Raw genomic sequence first — 21,078 nt, 5'->3', positions numbered from 1 at the left:
TGAGTTTACCTTTCACTGGAAACACCTCTGTCAGAACTAACAAAATATATCTACTCTGTCAAAAATAATGTCTAAATATTCTATGGGCCTAATTGACCTAAAAATAAAGTTTGGGGGTGGGTTTTTTTGATTGTTTATTTGTGTTTGTTTGTTTGTTTATTTTAAATCACACTACTCAGTGATGTGCAATTATTGTGGATGCACATCTTCAGCTGAACAAGATCACCACCTGGTTTTCCTGAGTGCCCTTTTATTTTATACTGAAGGGAATTTTACAGCTTTCATCAACTAGTCTAGCTACTTATGGTTAACTCATTGAACCTAACAACTTAGAATGATACAATACTCTTCCAATTTTTAATTTAAACTTATCACCAGTGAGATGCTGCAAAGACACAATTCCAGATGTTATATTGACCATGTCAGCTTTTGTTGTCGGCTCCTGATAATCTTGATTTTACTCCCTTGACAAATTTCATAAATTTACACAGATATTTGTAAGGCAATAAAAAGGCAATATGAACATCTGAAATTCTATATCAAGATTTATAAATGACCACTATAAGTTTATTCTTTCAGTTATATAATAGGCTGTCCTAATATGTGTAGCTACCCATCTTATGAAAGAAGGATTTATTTTATTTTATTTTATTTTATTTTATTTTATTTTATTTTATTTTATTTTATTTTATTTTATTTTATTTTATTTTATTTTATTTTATTTATTTATTTTAATTTATTTTATTTTATTTTATTTTATTTTATTATTATATTATATTGTATTATTATTTTATTTTATTTTATTTTATTTTATTTTACTTTATTTTATTATTTTTTCATTACAAATACCATTCCTTCTAGAAGTAATGTGGTAGGAAAGTTGAATGGAATTCCTATATTTCCCATGTGGTTTACATACATGATGTTATAATTAGAAAACATCTTTTAGAAAATTAGTGTTGTTCAGCTCAGAAGATCTTTTACTAATATTTTTCTTAGTAATTTGGTTTCTAGAATGTACAAAAGCTCTTCTATGACCTTTAATGAATTTAGCATCCAGTTGAAAAAATAGTGATTAATACATTAATAGCAATAAGATTAATAGGAATAAGCTTCTAAATTATGTAACTGTAGAGGAGCCAACAGAAAAACTCTCCACAGGCTCCAAAGACTGAAAAAGATACTTATATTTTTAACTTGTATTTCATTTTATTTTAGTCTCAAATGTCCAACTGTTTATCCACAGAGATATTAAGAGGCTGTATTCCAGGTATTCCCCTTGTTGGAAGTTATCCAACTTTCATTTACCAAAAGAAAGAAACCTTGGGGGCTTTAGAGATATCAAAGAGAACAAACAACAGGTCTCCAACATAGGTAAAACACAACATCAGAAATAATTATGGGTGTAACTTAGCCCTACAGACCGGTGAAGAAAGATCAAGGTGTAAAATATGTGCAAATGTGCAAAAATCACCACACGTCCTAATGTGTGAAGGAAGAAACCATCAATCTCAACCTCTTAATCTACTTGTTGAAGGACTCGGGATGCCAATACCAAACTGATGCTAAACAGTGATCTGCCAAGTTGACTGAAGAAGTGGATAGGCTTAACACCAGAAAAATGGGTATTTACTAAAAAGTTTATGTGTATTTTATTTTAAATGTATATAATAAGAAGTACAAGCACAGCTTCCACTGAGATAACAGTAATTTGTTAATAGTCTGGTTAAGGCTTTATGTGACATATTCCCTTTGCCCATGATATTTTAAGTATAACAAACTGGTAGAAATTCAAGGATATTTTCTATAAATTGGATGCAACAAATAAATTAATGAATTGGTGTTCCTCAGGGACTGGTGTCCCTCAGTCTGGTTTGGGTCTGGTACTATTTAACATCTTTGTCGGTGACATGGGCCCTGGGACTGAATGCACCCTCAGCAGGTTTGCAGATGACACCAGGCTAAGAGGTGTGTTTGACACACTGGAGGGAAGGGGTGTTATCCAGAGGGACCTTAACAGGCTCAAAAGGTGGGCCTGTGTGAACAACAAGGCCAAGTGCAAGGTCCTGCACCTCAGCTGGGCAATCTCAAACATGAATTCAGACTGAGCAATGAGAGAATAGAGAGCAGCCCAGTGGACAAGGACTTGGGGTTGTTGGTATGAATAAAGTCCAAAAGTCCTTGGGTGTGTGTATATGGGAGCTGAAAAATGTGAAAGGTAAGTAAGACTTGAGAAAGACTTGAGAAAAAGTGTTTTGTTCTATGCTTAAGAAACCATAATACCAAATTTTAGGAACAAGGTCAATTGGAATAATAAACAGCAATCTAGGTTTTGCAGAAAAATGAAAGCAGATATTTCAGCTATTTCAAATAAGTTTATATATAATAAAAGAGATGAAAGTTAACAAAAATGAATATATATTCCAGAATTTTTTTGAAATTTTTGAACAATCATAAATCAGGCAGAGTATTCTGTATCACTGAATTTTTAGGTGTGCTGAAGAATACAGATAGATTTTCATAAGTAATACTAAAAAGATAAAAGATAACTTGAGGTAGTAACCCGTCACTTTTTTTTCTTCAAAAAGTAGTCTTTAAAATAATAATAAAAAAATAATAATTCTCTGATACTGTAAATAAGCTATATTGTAGGTGAAAGTTTGAAAACTAGGATGGAAGGCATCCCCTTAGGGCTTTAATTATATAATCAGTGTTGTGATATATTTGACAACAGAGATGAAATGACTTTGTGGCATTTGCTAAATTGTCAGATACTGTTATTGAAAGAACCAGTTCAAATTCATTAACTGTTTTATCAGTAGGATATTGAATTTTAATATTGTTGTATAACCATGGGTAGCCCTTTATCTGTTTCCCTCACCTAAATAATCTCTTAAAATCACATTTTCAGTTCCATGTGAAATTTAGTATTGATTTAAAATAGTTCAAATTAATTAATTAATGTAAATTGGAAAATAATTATGTTAAAACATTCTTTTAAAACTATATGCTTCTCATACTTATTTCATTAAAAGAATATAGGAAGTCACTTCTGCAAAAAGCAACAAAATGAAATTTGATTATTATGTTTATTTTAAAAGCTAAACATTAATTTCACTGCTGGGTTACATTGTGTAGCAAGTCATCATTAAGTAATGCAGGAATAGGTGCAACATGAATCTGCTGCATGTCTGGACTCAAGATCATCAACTAATAACAAAATCCTGTAATTTTCAGTGACAATATTCAGGGTTGTGCCTTAACCAAGATAATTTTAATAGTTACAATAGGAGTATAGAAAAAATAATAAAACAATATACGTTGTATATCGTAGAGCATAGAAGAATGTACCCTTATTACAAATTCAGACCTAGAAGATTGGATAAGATGAAGCAGTCAAGTACAGTGAGTGATTATAGACTATATGTAATATAGAAAAAGAACAAAACCATTTTTTCTCAATAAAATTTTTTTATTAAGATTTTTTTAACATAAATGTTGTTGGATAGACTTCATTGCAACTCATTGCTAAATAATTATATGATCAGATGATCTTAGTAGTTCTCTCTCCTTTATCTACATCTAGTACCTACCAGTGAATGCAGTTTCTTGATATTCTATCATGACAGACCATATGATTTAGGTTTAATATGAATCTGGAGTTCCTAAAGGACCTATTTTTAAGTATTTATATGGCTATGTACACTGCCATATAAATAATCACTGGAAATTGAATTTATTTTCCTAGACGGAGAATTGATGCATACTTTGCTCATGCAATATAAACGTGTAGAATGAATATGGATTTTGCATACCTGCTTACATTATTTTCTGTAGAGTTCTGTAGAGTTCTTATTTTTATCTGTTTAATGTCCAAACAGTTATATTTCAGCTCTATGAATTGGCAAAACCTTTTGGATTATTTCAGGATGATATATACCATTGCTTTTTCAGAAAATGTTTTTCCTTTTTAGATTATCTGGTTTTTAGGGAAAACTGAATTATTGAATATTTCAGCTGAAGTTCTTGTGAATGTTTTTGCACTTTTATTGTGTTGTCTGCCTTTCATAGGTTAGTAGCATAGGCAAGCCTCCTGGCAGTGTTGTCAAATTTAATATATTCCATGTTAGATTAATAAATATTTAATTTATTTTCCCTTTCTTCAGGTTGCATTGCTTCACAATAAAGTAATTTTTTATTTTGCATTAAAATAATAGTCCCTCACTGAAGATTTGTTATGACCACTAAGCAGAACATTAAACCATCATATTTAATTTAAAAAAATAAAATCAAGCGCATATCACAGCTTTAACATGTATGTATCCAATCTAAATCAGACAAGCTGAAAATATACTTTGAAACTGAATAGTTAGCACTTCCTTATTGTAATTAATATATTATAATTATTCCAACTAATATAAAATAATATTTAGATAACTAAATTCTGGAAAGATCCTGGTTTCTTTCATGTAACCTAGAAAAATGTTTCTCTGTATGCTGCTCACAGATATGAGAAGAACAAAATATTCCAGATTGCAGTTCTGAAATGCAATAACTGATATCTTGATGTATGTCTCATCATCTCATCATACATATGTGCAAGATGAAAAAGAGAAATAGTAAAAGATGGAGTATTTTGTCACCTTGTAACAGGAAAAATGTAATTAAGGAAACTCAAAAGCCTTCTGCTGGATCTGTGTTCTTGGTTTACTTCTGGGGATGAAGGCATCCAAAAATCTTATTTCCAAAGCTGAATTATCCTCCTGAAAGTCCCCTTGTATAAATTGGAGTTAAGGACAAATAATATGGACTGATGTAGATTTATAGCTTATCATTAATTAATCAGATTATATTATAAATTAATAATTTAATTAATCAGTTTAAATCAATTTCTAGTTTGGTCAAGTGAAAGCTAGATGATCAAGAATTATCAGAAGTGTGAATCAATGAGTTTGGGTTTTTTCAGGTGTAAAAGGTTAGAGTAAAATATTTAATGTCAAATTACCATAAAGTAAAATATTTATTTATTTTATATTAAGATAGGATTGTTAACTGAGGTTATAGAATTGGGATCTAACATCCTAAGAAAGCATTTTTCTTTCCTGGGTGGATCATTCAGGCTTCCCATCTGAGTACACCCAAGCCCTTCTATAAATTTAGTAGTTGAAATTAGGTAAATTATGAAAGATTATTTATTTATTTATTTATTTTTTCCTAACAGGTGATTTTTCTATTAGTGTTTCTCTGAAGCAAATTTTAGTCTTGATTTAAAATTCAGATTAACTTCTGACTTTTTTTTTTATTATTATTTTTATTAATTCCTTAGGCACATAATTATCATTTACATACATATAATTTTTCTGTAGGACAAGAATGTGCCACACCATGCCTATATTAAAATATTTATCTATTCTTTGTATTGTATAATTATTGATATATATTTATTTATTTTTATTTTATTCAGTTACCAAGACCAGTGCAGGTTCCTTACAATTTTGCTATTTGTAAAGTAATACAAGGGTATTAAGATAGGCCTCTGTTTTTATCTACTTAATGAAAGGCTCTTTCCTGAATTATAAATGACAAAATATCAGAGAACTTAGGGAGAAAACAAACATTTCAGTTAATCATTGAATGTAAATCAAACACTTGCATATTTATGCAAAACTTACCAGAATTATCTAAACCTCATTATTAAATTATCTAATTATAAATTATCTAATTATCTAAATGGAGGACAGAATCAGAAAAAAACTCACATGGTGCTATGTTTTGGATTTGTGTTGCAAATGGTGTTGATAACACACCAATATTTTAGTTGTTTCTTCAGAGTGTTTAAACAGAGACGAGATCTTTTCTGTTTCTCACAGTGCCCCAAGAAGAGGGGACTCAGCCAGAACAGCTGACGCTAACTGGACAAAAGGATATCCCATAATATTGTGCTTAACAATAAGAGCTAGGAGAAAAAAGGAGGAGGGAGGGGGGACATTTGGAGTTATGTAGTCTGTCTTCCCAAGTAATTATTAGCTGTGTTGAAGGCCTAGATTCCTGGAAATGGCTGAACATCTGCTTGCCAATGGGAAGTAGTGAATGGACTCCTTATTTTGCTTTGCTTGAGCATGCAGCTTTTGCTTTACCTATTAAACAGTCTTTATCTCAACCCATGAGTTTTCTCACTTTTGTCCTCCTGATTCTCTACCTCACACCACTGTGGGGATTCTCTTATTAAATTTATATTAACAGATTAAGTCACTAAATGCTTTTTCCAGAATCTTACGTGTCAATTATAATTAACTTTTACTTCACTTCAGGTGCCATTTTACTTGTACTAGGGAATTTGACTCTACATATTATATGCCAAACAAACGTAGTTACTTTTTACTTTACCTTTTATTTAAAAAATGAAATGTATAAAAATATTTTAGATAATTATTTAGATTACTGGAGCTAACTGTGTTCACAACTCTGTAGCATGTAGTCAGACATTTTGTTTAAACTACTTTAGAACAGACCAGAACTACTATTGCTTAGCAACACTTACCACAAGGTTATTCCGATGTGTTGTTATTGAATAGAAGAACAGGGGGAAATGTCTGGATACTGAAGTCTGGATTCTCAAACAGGATTTTTAAGTCTTGTAATTGCATCTTTGCATGACACATTTAAAGAACTAAGAACTTTTAGGCACCTGAAAATAAAGATGGTCTTTTGATAGGTACTTGAAGAAGGTCATGGCTTAAGTACTTAATAAAAACAGATTTTTAAATCCACCAATTTGTATTTGATATACACAAATATTTATCTAATTTTCTCATTAAAATAAGGGGAAATAAAATGGTATTAGAAAAATATTAAATTAGTGAGAATATATTCAATCCAAATAATCTGGAGTGTTATGGGATAGAAACATACTCCACTGATATTAGAATATTTTCTTTTGCAAGCACAGTTTATTAAACCTCTGATGAGAATGCTTTCTTAACTGCCTCCTTAGCTACTGGCTTTGTTAAGGTCATGTATTTCCCTGTCCTCTCTCAGTCTCTTTCCTTGTTTCAAGTTCACCAAATAACCATACTTAATCACATTATCCTTGCCTTTCAGTCCTTAATGTTTTGGCCCACGCCCTACCTGCCAGTCCATTCTGCATCATTAACTACTTCTGGTTTTTGTTTTTCAGCAGCAGATCCTAGCATTTATCACAGATCCTAGCAGATCCTAGCCTTTATCACCCTCTCTCAAATCTATTTCCCCCCCCCAAAAAAAATTCTAATTCTTGTCCTCAAAGAGCATCTACAATATATATATATTATATATATATTTATTTATAAATATACATATATATATTTTCAGCCAAAAGTCAGACTATCTCTAAAAGGAATCCTAAAATAGTGTGACATACAGAATCTGGTTTACTTAACACAACCTTATAACATATCAAAAGAAAGAACTATTATTCCATGTAACATAGAAGAAAAAGTCACAGACTTGAAGTGTCAAGACTTCATGATACTCAGTGAAGAAGAAACAACAGCAGAATGGAAAAAAACATGCATTATGAAACTGTATTTGCAAAGGAGAGGCCTTGCAGAGAGATCTTGACAAATATGAAGGCTGGGCAATCACCAAAAATACAAAGTTTAACAAGGGCAAGTGCTGGATTCTGCACGTGGGATGGGGCAACCCCCAGTACAGACTGGGGGACAAGAGGCTGGAGAGCAACCCCATAGAAAGAAAACCAGAGGTTTTGGTTAGCAGTCAGTTGAACATGAGTCAACAGTGTGCCCTGGCAGCTCAGAGGGCCAACCGTACCCTGGGGTGCATCAGGCACAGCATGGCTAGCTGACTGAGAGAAGGGATTGTCGCACTCTGCTCTGATGTGGCCTCACCTCATTCAACATCTCCATTTCGGGGCACCACAGCATAAGAAGGACATTAAACTACTAGAGAGTGTCCAAAGGAGGACTACAAAAATGACTAAGGGTCTGGAGGGGAATATGTATGAGGAGTGGATGAAGGCACTTGGATTGTTCAGCTCAGAGTAGAGGAGGCGGACAGGAAGCCTCATGGCGGCATGCAGCTTCCTCATGAGGGGAGCGGAGGGGCAGGTGCTGAGCTCTGCTCTCTGGGGACACAACAGGACCCAAGGGAATGGCATGGAGCTGTGACAGGGACAGTTCAGGCTGGAAGTCAGGAAAAGTTTCTTCACCGAGAGGGTGGTTGGTCACTGGAAATGGCTCCCTGGGGAAGTGGTCATGGCGAGCATGCTGGAGATCAAGAAGGGTTTGGACAATGGCCTCAGACTTGTGGTCTGACTTGGGGATGGTCCTGTGTGGAGCCAGGAGTTAGACTCAATGGTGCTTCTGGATCTCTTCCAACTCAGGATATTCTATGATCTTACGATTCTCTAATTCTATGAGAACTGATGTGTTATTTCATTTGTTCAAATGTTTAAGGATATGTGTCCATTCCTTTAAGAAACAATACTAAAAGTGCAAAAACAAACTATTCCCCTGCAGCAAGAAAAGATAACATGCATAATAAAATATCAAGATTAAATTACAGCTTTTCATTGATCACACAGGTGTAAAAGAGCATTTTGATGTTGTGGAACTCGAGGCTGAGACTGGGAATGATAAGGTTGAGTCCCTGTGGGTTAGGATCGGCAGGAAGGCCAACAAGGCAAGCATTCTGGTGGGGGTCTGTTACAGACCGCCAAACCAGGATGAGGAGATGGATGAGGAATTCTACAGGCAGCTGACAAAAGTTGCAAAATCATCATCTCTTGTCCTCGTGGGGGACTTCAACTTCCCAGACATATCCTGGAAATGCAATATAGCTCAAAGGAAGCAGTCTAGGAGGTTTCCGGAGAGCGTGGAAGATAGTTTCCTGACACAGTTGGATAGTGAGCCTACCAGGGGTGGTGCCCCGCTGGACCTTCTGTTCACAAACATAGAAGGACTGGTAGGAGATGTGGTGGTCAGGAGCTGTCTTGGGCAGAGTGACCACGAAATAGTAGAGTTCTCTATTTTTGGCGAAGTCAGGAGGGGGACCAGTAAAACTGCTGTCTTGGACTTCCGGAGGGCTGACTTTGAGCTGTTCAGGACACTGGTTGGCAGAGTCCCTTGGGAGGCACTTCTGAAGGGCAGAGGAGTCCAGCAAGGCTGGGCACTCCTCAAGAAGGATATCTTAAAGTCTCAGGAGTGGTCTGTCCCCACATGCCCAAAGACGAGCCAGCCCGGAAAAAGACCGGCCTGGCTGAACAGAGAGTTGTGGCTCGAGCTTAGGAAAAAAAAGAGGGTTTATGATCTTTGGAAAAGAGGGCGGGCAACTCAGGAGGACTATAAAGATGTTGTACGGATTTGTAGGGATGAAATTGGAAAGGCCAAAGCTCATCTGGAGCTCAATCTGGCTACTGCTGTTAAAGATAACAGAAAATGTTTTTATAAATACATAAACACAAAAAGGAGGACAAAGGAGAATCTCCATCCTTTACTGGATGCGGGGGGAAACTTAGTGACAAGAGATGAGGAAAAGGCTGAGGTGCTTAATGCCTTCTTTGCCTCAGTCTTTAGCAGCAAGACCAGTTGTTCTCCGGATACCCAGTACCCTGAGCTGGTGAAAGGGGATGGGGAGCAGATTGTGGCCCTCATAATCCATGAGGAAATGGTTGGCAACCTGCTACAGCACTTAGATGTATGCAAGTCGATGGGGCCGGATGGGATCCACCCGAGGGTGCTGAGAGAACTGGCTGAAGAGCTGGCTAAGCCGCTTTCCATCATTTATCAGCAGTCCTGGCTATCAGGGGAGGTCCCAGTCGACTGGCGGCTAGCAAGCATGACGCCCATCTACAAGAAGGGCCGGAAGGTAGACCCGGGAAACTATAGGCCTGTTAGTTTGACCTCAGTGCCAGGGAAGCTCATGGAGCAGATTATCTTGAGTGTCATCACGCGGCACTTGCAGGGCAACCAGGCGATCAGGCCCAGTCAGCATGGGTTTATGAAAGGCAGGTCCTGCTTGATGAGCCTGATCTCCTTCTATGACAAAGTGACGCGCTTAGTGGATGAGGGAAAGGCTGTGGATGTGGTCTACCTTGACCTCAGTAAGGCTTTTGACACCGTTTCCCACAGCATTCTCCTCGAGAAACTGGCTGCTCTTGGCTTGGACTGGCATACGCTTTGTTGGATTAGAAACTGGCTGTATAGCCGGGCCCAAAGAGTCATGGTGAATGGATTTAAATCCAGTTGGAGGTTGGTCACTAGTGGAGTCCCCCAGGGCTCAGTACTAGGGCCGGTTCTCTTTAATATCTTTATCGATGATCTGAATGAGGGGATCGAGTGCACCCTCAGTAAATTTGCAGAAAACACCAAGTTAGGTGCGTGTGTCGATCTGCTTGAGGGAAGGAAGGCTCTGCAGGGGGATCTGGATAGGCTGGACCTATGGGCTGAGGTCAACTGTATGAAGTTCAACAAGGGTCCTGCACCTGGGGCGTAACAACCCCAAGCAGCGCTACAGGCTGGGAGATGAGTGGTTAGAAAGCTGCCTGGCAGAGAAGGACCTGGGAGAATTGGTTGATAGTCAGCTGAATATGAGCCAGCAGTGTGCTCAGGTGGCCAGGAGGGCCAAGAGCATCCTGGCTTGTATCAGAAACAGTGTGGTCAGCAAGGCTAGGGAGGTGATTGTCCCCCTGTACTCGGCTCTGGTGAGGCCGCACCTCGAGTACTGTGTTCAGTTTTGGGCCCCTCGCTACAAGAAGGACATGGAGGTGCTTGAGAGAGTCCAGAGAAGGGCAACGAAGCTGGTGAGGGGTCTGGAGAACAAGTCTTATGAGGAGCAGCTGAGGGAGCTGGGATTGTTCGGCCTGGAGAAGAGGAGGCTCAGGGGCAACCGTATTGCACTCTAAATATACCTTAAAGGAGGCTGTAGCAAGGTGCGGGTTGGTCCACTCTCCCACGTGCCTGGTGAAAGGACGAGGGGAATGGGCGAAAGTTGCACCAAGGGAGGTTTAGGTTGGATAGTAGGAATAACTTGTTTACTGAAAGGGTTGTCAGGCGTTGGAATAGGCTGCCCAGGGAGGTGGTTGAGTCACCATCCCTGGAGGTCTTTAAAATACGTTTAGATGTAGAGCTTAGTGATATGGTTTAGTGGAGGACTTTAGTGTTAGGACAGAGATTGGACTCGGTGATCTTGGAGGTCTCTTCCAACCTAGTTGATTCTGTGATTAGAAAAACAAACAAACAAACAAACAAAAACAAACAAAAAAAACCCACAGCCCAGTTACTAGTATGTTCATTTTATCTATGCAAGCATATAGTTTTGTTTGGTTTGATTATTTTTTTCAAAGAGATTACATGACTTTTATCTTTTCATGAGTAACTCATTTCTGTGTTTTTGTTTGTTTGCTTGTTTGTTTTTGAGTGTTCCAAAAAATAAATCAGCTGTGAAAGAGAGCTGTTCATTTCACAGAGGGACCTTTCAGCTTCATTTGTGGAGTTCTGGAAGTTTAGTTTGCCAATTAAATTTGATGACACCAGGAGACATTACCTCTTAAAGTAATAAAGTCTTTAAAATTTGAATTTCTTTTCAGTTTTATAAATTATGGAAAGAAATATGGAGGTGTTCAAGACCATGTTAGATGAAGCCCTGCGCAACCTATCTAGTAGGTGGTGTCCCTGCCTATGGCAGGGGGGGTGGCACTAGATGATCCTTGAGGTCCCTTCCAACGCAGGTCATTCTTTGATTCTATGATTCTAAATTAGAGATTTTCAGTGCCCAGTGGGATGAAGGCCTAAGCAACCTGGTCTGAGCAGCAGGTTGGAGTGTCTGGCCTCAAGTTTCCTTTCAGTCTGTCTTTTTAATGATTACCTAGTTCCAAATGTTTAAAATTTTGTCCTTTCTTAACGTGAAAAATGTTAGAACCTTCCAAGAATTATATTTTATGGTAAATCCAAAATTTTAATTATTAAATGTGCTCAACTTACAGGTATTTGGTATATGGTGGATAGTAACATGTATATGTACATATTTATAGTTGTTTATCACTTTTCTTGGATTACCTAATTTAGCTTAATTTAGAGTAATACAGTGAACATTCTGACATTTTGCCTTGAACTTGGAATGTCTTCAGCTTCTTGTCAGAGCCTCTCTGAGGCTCCAGCATTGTCTTATTGTGTTTAACAAGTAACACAAATGAACTACCCTGGTTCTCCAAATTGCAAAAGCTTTTCATTGTATGAAAAGTAGCATGGTAATTTTAAAAATTCCAAAGGAACTGTAAATGATTTGTTGCTCTTTTTACCCCTTTGGGGAGTAGAGATTCACAATCATACTTACATATTTTTTTCTGCTTGTTCATCAATATTTGTTCTAACCACTTTTACTTCAAATGGACTGGACATTTTCAAGGAGTTGTCATTGTGAACAGACACATCCTGGCCTTGAACAGAGTGGTATGATCTCACTGACTGTCTAGGAAGATAGAATAAAAACCTATGACAAGACCTTATGCATAAGAGGAAGCTAGGAAAGCAAGCAAGGAAGGAAGGAAGGAAGGAAGGAAGGAAGGAAGGAAGGAAGGAAGGAAGGAAGGAAAAAAAAAAACAGCAAAACAAACAAACAAAAACCTACCAACCACAACAACAACAACAAAGAGCCAGGTCTGTGGTTCAGTATCAGCTGAAACAAATCAGGATGCAGGTTACTACATGATTCATGGTCCAAACTCCAAAGGAAATGCTAAAAGTAACTCAGCAGGTGCCTGGTTTTGAGTCATTACAAGTATCATAGGGTGAATTAATTGTTTAAGTTATGACCAACGCATTCAGAATTGTATTAATCTGGTAAATGTGTGCAAGCAGCACAATTCTGCTGCCCTGCCTATAGTCCCTAATGATTTACAGAATGTCTCCTGAATTTTGCAGTCCCTAAATGCTGCTATGATGCAGCAGCTACTGTTCTTGAGGACAAAGTAAGAGTTTATCTTTCTGAATGACACATTCTTCCTACTGAGCTCAGATTTCATTACAAGAGTGATCTGTGGCCCTTCACAGCTTGCCAGCAAGAGTGGCAGAGTCTCTCATTTATGAGATGGTAATCCCTTTCTTCTCCAGAAAAATAGTCTTTTCTCTACTGTACTTCTCATAATGTACCATACACTTTTTCTCCAAAAGGAAAAGAATAGCTACACAGAGAAGCAGAAATTCCAGATATTTTATTTACAGACTTAATTGTATTCTGGTTTGATTTTGATAGGTAATATGCACATGCTTCCTTCATAAGCAAGGTTTATTCTGTTAGGTTTATTCTGGTAAGTTTTCTGGTAAAGGTTTATTCTGAGTAAACTTCTCAGTCTGTCATCTTCCAATTAAAGACTATCACATTTTAATAGTTTAATCTGTGAATTAATATTTAGCATTCCAATTTACAGGGCTGTTGAGAACTATGTATCAGCAAAAAACAGAGATAATTAAATGACCACAGAACCACTGATTTCCTCCTTTCCTTCTTTCCTAACTAGCTGGAGTAAAATTGAAATTCAAAGATTACCTGCTTATATGGATGGCTGCATGTTGTCAAAAACATTCAGATTACACATTGGACTGCATCACGTACTCAGGAAGATGTTCATCTTAAAAAGTGAAAAATAAAAAATGAAGTGAAAAGTGAAAACTTAATGAAGGAAATGAAGTAAAAAGTGAAGACTTAAAAAATGAAACCAAACCAAAGACTCACCACACCACTCCATCAAAACTCAAGAAAGTGGAACCACATTCTATATTATTCCATTTAGATTTGTGTCTCCATGCTTTTGGCAGCCGGGTGAAAGTTATTGTCAAGTGTCTAACAATTTTATATAGACCTTTTCTCCCTTCTCTAGCCAGACTAATCTGCAAACTGTTTTCCAACTCTTTCCTTATCTGGCTGGAGGCCAGATAAGCTCAATTTGTTCTTTCACTAAGATGCTTCTTGGTCTGCCTGTGAAAAGTCAAAGGAAAAATAACCTCTGTGAAGTCAGGGAAATCATTAATAGAGAGTATTGAAAATACTGTCTCACATCTCCTGATTTAACTTAAAATAATGCTGACTTTTTATAATAAAAAAACTGTGGGCTTTCCCAAGTTATGTGGAACAGATGTTGCCAACAGCATTAACATTATATCTGCTGAAGAATTCAGTGCAATTTAAACTGAATACTAAAATGAAGGTATTTGTGATTCTTGTACATTAATTAGAACTCACACAATGCTCTTAATGCAGGTTTGTGTGATGACTTTTCAATAAATAAATAAAAATACAATGGAAAGACAGTGTGAGTCTGATAGTAAATGTATTCTTACAAATAAATGTTACTTTTCTGTGGAAGGCAAAAACAAAGAAACAAAAACAAAACAAAAAAAACCCCTTCACACTCATCTAAACATGGACTTCATAACTTCTAACTAATCCTTCCATAAAACAGGGCAGTTTGTACTGTTCACAGGAGGTTGGTTGTTTTTGTTTGTTTGTTTCCTGTTATATGACAGCCATTGGTTGGCTGTAGTACACTTATGTAATATATGGATATTTCTCTTATACATTTAGAGGCTGAATAAGCACAAACTTCGTATATGTCCATGCTTGTTACTGAAGTCAAGCCAATGTAATACACTGCTTTGGGCTACTCTAAACTGTGGGTGGTCATATTTTTTTTTGCATAATGGTTTAATCTTGTGGTGTATATTTTTATCAGGCCACCAGTCTGTTTTCTTTATAACTTGTTGACACAGATGTTTAAGAAAAGGCTTAAATTATCTATGGACATTAAATCCCTATGGCTCACTAGAACAAGGCAATGATATTAATATGAAACCTCTTTGTCTGATAGGAAATGTAGATAATTTTCTTCAGGGCTACAACTGAAATGACACTTTAACTGCATTACTCTGAAAAACTGATACCTTTTTTTAGCACCATTAAGAGGGCCTTCTCAATGTAAAAAATATATTTTTTCTTTGCTCTAAAATGTTAGCATATATGTGTGTCTGGAGGTAGCAGTTGTTGCACTGCTCTCAGCAAGTTACCTCGGTGCAACAACCTGGATAATCTAAGGCAAACTAGAGACGATATTGGGAATCTCATTACTATATGTCCCTGACTTCTACTTTCCATTCAGGTCTAAAAAGGATGTCTGTGATACAGGTAGCCACCCAGCATGACAATTTAAAAGATGAACATGACTTCAAAGCGATCGTTGTCTGAAGAGGTGAACTCTTCAGGTACTCTGTTTGTGATTGTTTCCATCTCATTTAAACACTGGGAGATGCCATAGTCTTGTTAAGCATGCTATTTTCACTACTGCTTTGTGTCTTGACTGAAGGAATCAAAATATTCTGTTTTCACAGTTTGCCAGTTTACCCTTACTAACACGTGTGTTTTGTCGTTGTTGTTATTTTTGTTTGTTTTTGTTTCATTTGTTTTCTAAAGTTTAGCATCTGTCCTTCTTAAAAATTAAAGATGAATAATCCTATGATTCATCTGCAATCTTGGCATACAGTAGATTTTTACTCAGACTCGTCACTAAGCTTCAGACTCCTCAGTTTGGGAAGCCCTACTTGGCATTAAAACTACAGTTTAATACAAGTGTTGTGCTTGATGGCTTCTTGAAAATAGGATAGTGTGAAAACATAAGATCTTTTCTGAAATAATATACTACTGATGTCTTCAAGGTTAAAACATCTGAATTTTATATCTCTAAATTTTGTGCTCCAGACAGCAGCAAAAGGTGAAATGTTTCTGTGGATTTTTACTTTTAAGTATTTGATTATTTTCTAAAGATTTCACAAGATGAACTTAGTGTTCTTTCTTTCCTATTATCTACGATTGACTCCATGTCTAGAAAAGTTTAACTTTCCCTTTACCAAAACATTGACAAAATGCGTAAATAACATGATATGCCATATGCCATATGCTTGTCTGTGTCAAATACCGTCTGATAATTTTTGAACTTGTAACTCATTTCCAGAGGTTCATTTACATATCTCCCTGATGTACCTGCAGAAGCCCTTCTTGCTGCTTTTTATGCCCCCTTCCAGATTCAGCTGCAGGTGGGCTTTGACTTTCTAAACCTATCTCTGCACAGTTTGACAGTGGAACACTATTCTCTCCAGGATTATATTTCATAGGATTATTCCAAGCAGGCCCCCAGAGTCCTAAATTTGATCTCCCAAAAATCAAGGTTGTGATACTGCTTTTTCCCGCTGCCTTTTATCACACCCCCTTACAGGATACTGGACTTCACCTTCTTATGGTCACTGCAGCCAAGGTTGCCCCCAGGCTTCTTATTACCCACCGGTACTTCATTATATGTAAGTATCAGGTTCAGCAGAGCACCTCCCCTCATCATCTCCTTGATCATCTGTGCCAGGAAGTTGTCATCAGTGTACCCACCACAACACTACCCAGGGTGATCTGCCCACTAATCATTAACTTTAAACTCTCAAGTGACTCATAATTCAACCCAAAGCAGAACTCTATGCATTTCCACTGCTCTTTCACATAAGGTCAACTCTTCCTCCTTGCCTTATTCCCACTCTGTTCTTCCACGTAAGATCAGCTCCCGCTCCTTGCCTTCTTCCAACCCTGTTCTTCCTAAACACCTTATATCCTTTCAGTGCAGGACTCCAGTTGCGTTACCTGTCTCACCACATATGAACCCAAAGAGACTGTATAACACAGATCTCCTTTTTGCTCCCCATGTTGGATACCTTTGTGGATTCTCTCATTTCCTTCAGAGAGGAAACCAGTCAACAGAGATTAAACCCCTACTCCAGATCAAAGCTCTGAAAGCCCTTGGAAAATCTGCTACAGTACTACCTTAATGCAATTTCACTTGTTGATATATAGATATCACCATTTCCAAAGGGACACCAATAGGAAAAGATAATATTTTTGGCCTGTTGAAGTGTCTCTTCATTCCTCCCATCTCTACGGAAAAGCTTTTGGAGAATACCTCTCCCTAGAAGAAAGTATGATCTCATGTGGCTTTGTGAATGACCAGTCGGTAGGATGTTAGGACATCTCTGTGTGTGTGTGCATGTGTGTGTGAATGTACAGTATGGTGAGTAGAAAAGACTATTTTACCTCTTGACCCTCCATGAGGAAAAGGATACACGTTCATCAAGAAAAAAGAAAAAGTAAATAGAAAAACTGATTGCAAAGGGTGAATATTTTCTTCATAAAATTCTGAAAGATGATTTTGGTTTAGTTTTTTTTTTTTTTTCCTCCAGATTTTTTCACGGTATGTAAATATTTTCCTTAGAAACTTTTGAAATCCCCAAATCTCTTACTTACTGGTGAAAAAAAAAAGAAAATACATTTATTTCTAAAAAATAGACACACACATATAGAATCATAGAATGGCCTGGATTGGAAGGGACCTCAAAGATTATCTAGTTCCAACCCCCTGTCATAGGGAGGGATGCCACCCACTAGATCAGGTTGCTCTGGGCATCATCTAACCTGGTCATGAACACCTCCAGGGATGGGACATCCACAACCTCTCTGGGCAACCTGTTCCAGTGCCTCATCACCCTCTGAGTGAAGAATTTCCTTCTAACCTCTAAATCTCCCTCTTTTAGTTTAAAACCATTCCCCCTTGTCTGATCATAATCTACGTGAGTAAAGAGTCCTTAATCCTTTTTATAAGTCCCCTTTAAGTATTGAAAGGCTGCAATGAGGTCACCCCAGAGCCTCTCAGGCTGAACATCCCCAGCTGTCTCAGCCTGTCTTCATAGGAGAGGTGCTCCAGCCCCTTGATCATCTTTGTGGCCCTCCTCTGGACCTGCTCTAACAGCTCCACATCCTTCTTCCGCTAGGGGCCCCAGACCTGGACACAGCACTCCAAGTGGGACCTCACAAGGGCGGAGCAGAGGGGGACAATCACCTCCCTCAATCTGCTGGCCACTCCTTTTTTTTAATGCAGCCCAGTATGCAGTTGGCCTTCTGGGCTGCAAGCGCACACTATGAGCACTGCATTTATATACAAATAAAGACTCAAGTGAGGTGTGAAATTTAGCACCCGTAATTAAACTTTGTTTCCTTAGTGTTCTTCCAGGACTTCAATTTAATTTAAACATTTCTTTGACAAGACTAGCTTCAGCTAGTTCCTCGAATGTCTTTCTGTCTTCTGAATTAATTCCATCTGCTTTTTTTTTCTGTTTAAGGCTAATCTTTTCACCTGATTTCCACCTTGAAATAGTAAAATACTTGCATTTATAAAAAATATTTATTCGTGATTTAAACTATTTAATTCAGGTAGGCTTATTTAATTTCTACCATATTACCTATTACTTTTTGGTCTGAGGACTTTCATCAAAGTCTGCGTATTCCAATCAATTGTCTGTACTTGCTAGCTAAAAAAGTTGGTGTTGTGTTTGTTTGTTTGTTTTATGCTACAGTTAATATATATACATACGTAAATATATATGTGGCTAAAATTCCCAGAAATTGTTACAGATTGATTTTCTTATCTTAGAATCAGTGTATTCTTGGTGACAAAAATGTCGTCAATTTACTGTACCATTTATTCTATGGAATATTTGACCCTTCCCTGTCCTTTAATTACTCTCCTTTGTAGAGTTTGACATTCTCTGCCATGCCTAGCATAAATTTCCAGATGATAGGGGCAAAAGCCAATCATTTATCTACACAATATGTGTGCTTGAATACAGGAAAACACTATGTTTTGACAACATCATTTGTACTAAGAACTGTTTTTCCATACATTTTTTCTCTGAAGCCAACAGAACTGTTCAGAATACAGTACAATACAATCTGGCTGGGGAAAATAAAAAGAAGAAATTAATTTATTTTTTATTTTTTTCTCAAAGTGGGACACGTTATACTTACATATTCCTATGTACTTTCATCAAGATTATAAAAAATACACTTTAGCCATCTAAAACAATGTATTTAATATTCCTCTTTCACTTTCAAACAAACAGTAAGCTCTTTACTACAGAGACTCTTGCTTAATATATAGAGAGCTGTGAAGCCTTATGGCTCATAATTATCGCCTATATAATGGCATTGTAAAAACAAAATTGCTTTCTGTAAGGAAAATTTCACTGTACTCTCTCTAAGATCCATGTATTCCTATCAACACCTACGTACTCGTACAGCTACAACACGCTTACAGATCTTCCAAATTAGCATTACTTTCACTAGCCTATTACTTTTCTAACTAAAATATTTTTTTCCAACTTTTCTGAAATAATTTTCATAGGTTTAGATTGATTTTTTTCTCTTTGTTACAAACATTTATCATTTAAATTCTTAGTATTAATTCTTCTTCTAATTCTGAGTAGCCTATCTTTAAAATATCAAGGAACAGCAAACAGAAAGGTTTTCCTAATTTTAAATCTAATCTGCTTCACATTGACCGACTATCCATTTTATTTTCACTACTGCAACACATTGCTAATGATAACTTTGTCTACTTTTCCTTGAATTTATAAAGCTTACAGCTTAAATAAAGGTAATTTGTCTAATGCTGTGAAATATAATTCAGTGCATCATTTGAAGTACAACTGTGTGGGTCATTCTATGTTTGCTGTTTATAGCAAAGCAGTTTATGAGTGTACATGAAGCTTGAGTTTCTTCACTGGTTTCTTAATCGTTGTTTACCCCTCAGTACAGTATTTAATAGTTCCCAGATTCATTATTCCCTTTGTCATTGTTGGAACTTTGTCAATGAAGGGACTTTAATTTACTTCGACATACTCTACATAATAAAGTATATTTTTATGACAGTACTCCCATAATCTCAATTTCTCAATTTCTAGTACTCTTTCTGGTGATATTGTGTACCATCAATTTCTAGGTGCAATACTAGTATCAATTTTTATTTCTGTAAACAATTTGCAACCATCCAACAGATCAAAAGGTTTTACTGACTTTACCATTACTGTTCTAATAAAAATAAGGTGCATTTGAAAAATGTTGATCACAAAAACATGTGCACTTTATTCCTACGCAGAAACAGCAGTAAATATTAATTTGAACTATTCTGTAAATACAACAATCAATTCTTTTTCTCTGTCTCTCTTGCAGTTGCAGTTAATTAGCATCATTTCCTGAATTTCTGTTACACTGGAACTGTCCAGAACAGACTGATAAAAAAATTATTTATGTATGTGTAAATCTCTGGCCATTAAGTTAATTTTGCAACCAGTCATTTTCTGTTGGACAACTACACTGTTTTTATAGAGGTATAAACAGTATATATGTATATATACATATATATATATATATATTTTTTTTCCTCTTGGATTGAAATAAATACCAGCAGGAATTTACTTTACATGTGTACATTTTTCTTTATTTCTTTGGTTACTGAATCTGGATTTAGATGGCTAATATTTTATCTTGAAAACCATATACAGATATTTTAAAAGTAAGTTTAGTTCATTTCACATAGACCATGCAAAGTTCCCAGAGATTAGGCAATCAAAGGGAGACTCCAGCTAGTCATTGTCTGTCCTCATTAGCTTTCCAGTTATATGATCTCCACATTCACTGTGCCATGCAAAGATGAGGGTCAAACCTGTCTTCCCCTCAATTACATGGCATTTTAAAGGTTTTTTAAAAAGGATGTCAATAGTTTTACACTTGAGGAAACAAAAAGCTGAGAGTGCAAGCTGACCTATATGTCCTTACCCGGATTTTTGACAGTAATTTGGAGATTGTTTCTTAGCTTCCCTCAGAAAAGCATCCACCTATGACAAAACCAATGACAGTGCAATTCAGACAGGGTTGATGAAACAGTAAAAGATGGTCTTGCAACAAGATAACTGCAACAGAAAATTCACTGTTATACGAGAATCATGTAGCAACAGAGAAAATAAAATAAAATACTGCTCTCAACAAATACATTCTTCCTCACAAAATACAAGAAATTCAAATTTCTTCCTCATTTTACAGGTTAATAAATTAAACATTATCTCTGATCTGAAACACACAAGAGTAAAACTGGGGTAAACTCACTCACTTCAGTTGATATACTCCAAATTTCACTGTTATAAATGATGTCAGCAACTTACTCTC

At 36.5% G+C, this 21,078-nt stretch overlaps 1 long non-coding RNA gene across 1 annotated transcript; it reads right to left on the bottom strand.

Moving 5' to 3' along the window:
- Nucleotides 1–5,760: 5,760 nt before the first annotated feature.
- On the bottom strand, nucleotides 5,761–20,751 carry LOC308189773. The gene is made up of 4 exons (XR_013946604.1): nucleotides 20,692–20,751; nucleotides 13,543–13,624; nucleotides 12,331–12,465; nucleotides 5,761–6,688 (listed from the first exon to the last, which is right to left on the bottom strand). It is a non-coding gene; the product is annotated as an uncharacterized lncRNA (long non-coding RNA).
- Between the last annotated feature and the right edge of the window lie 327 nt (nucleotides 20,752–21,078).

This window comes from Anser brachyrhynchus (genome assembly GCF_964034855.1).
Source record: "Anser brachyrhynchus genome assembly, chromosome: 2".
Lineage (NCBI taxonomy): Eukaryota > Metazoa > Chordata > Aves > Anseriformes > Anatidae > Anser > Anser brachyrhynchus.
This window is presented reverse-complemented; position numbering and strand designations above follow the sequence as displayed.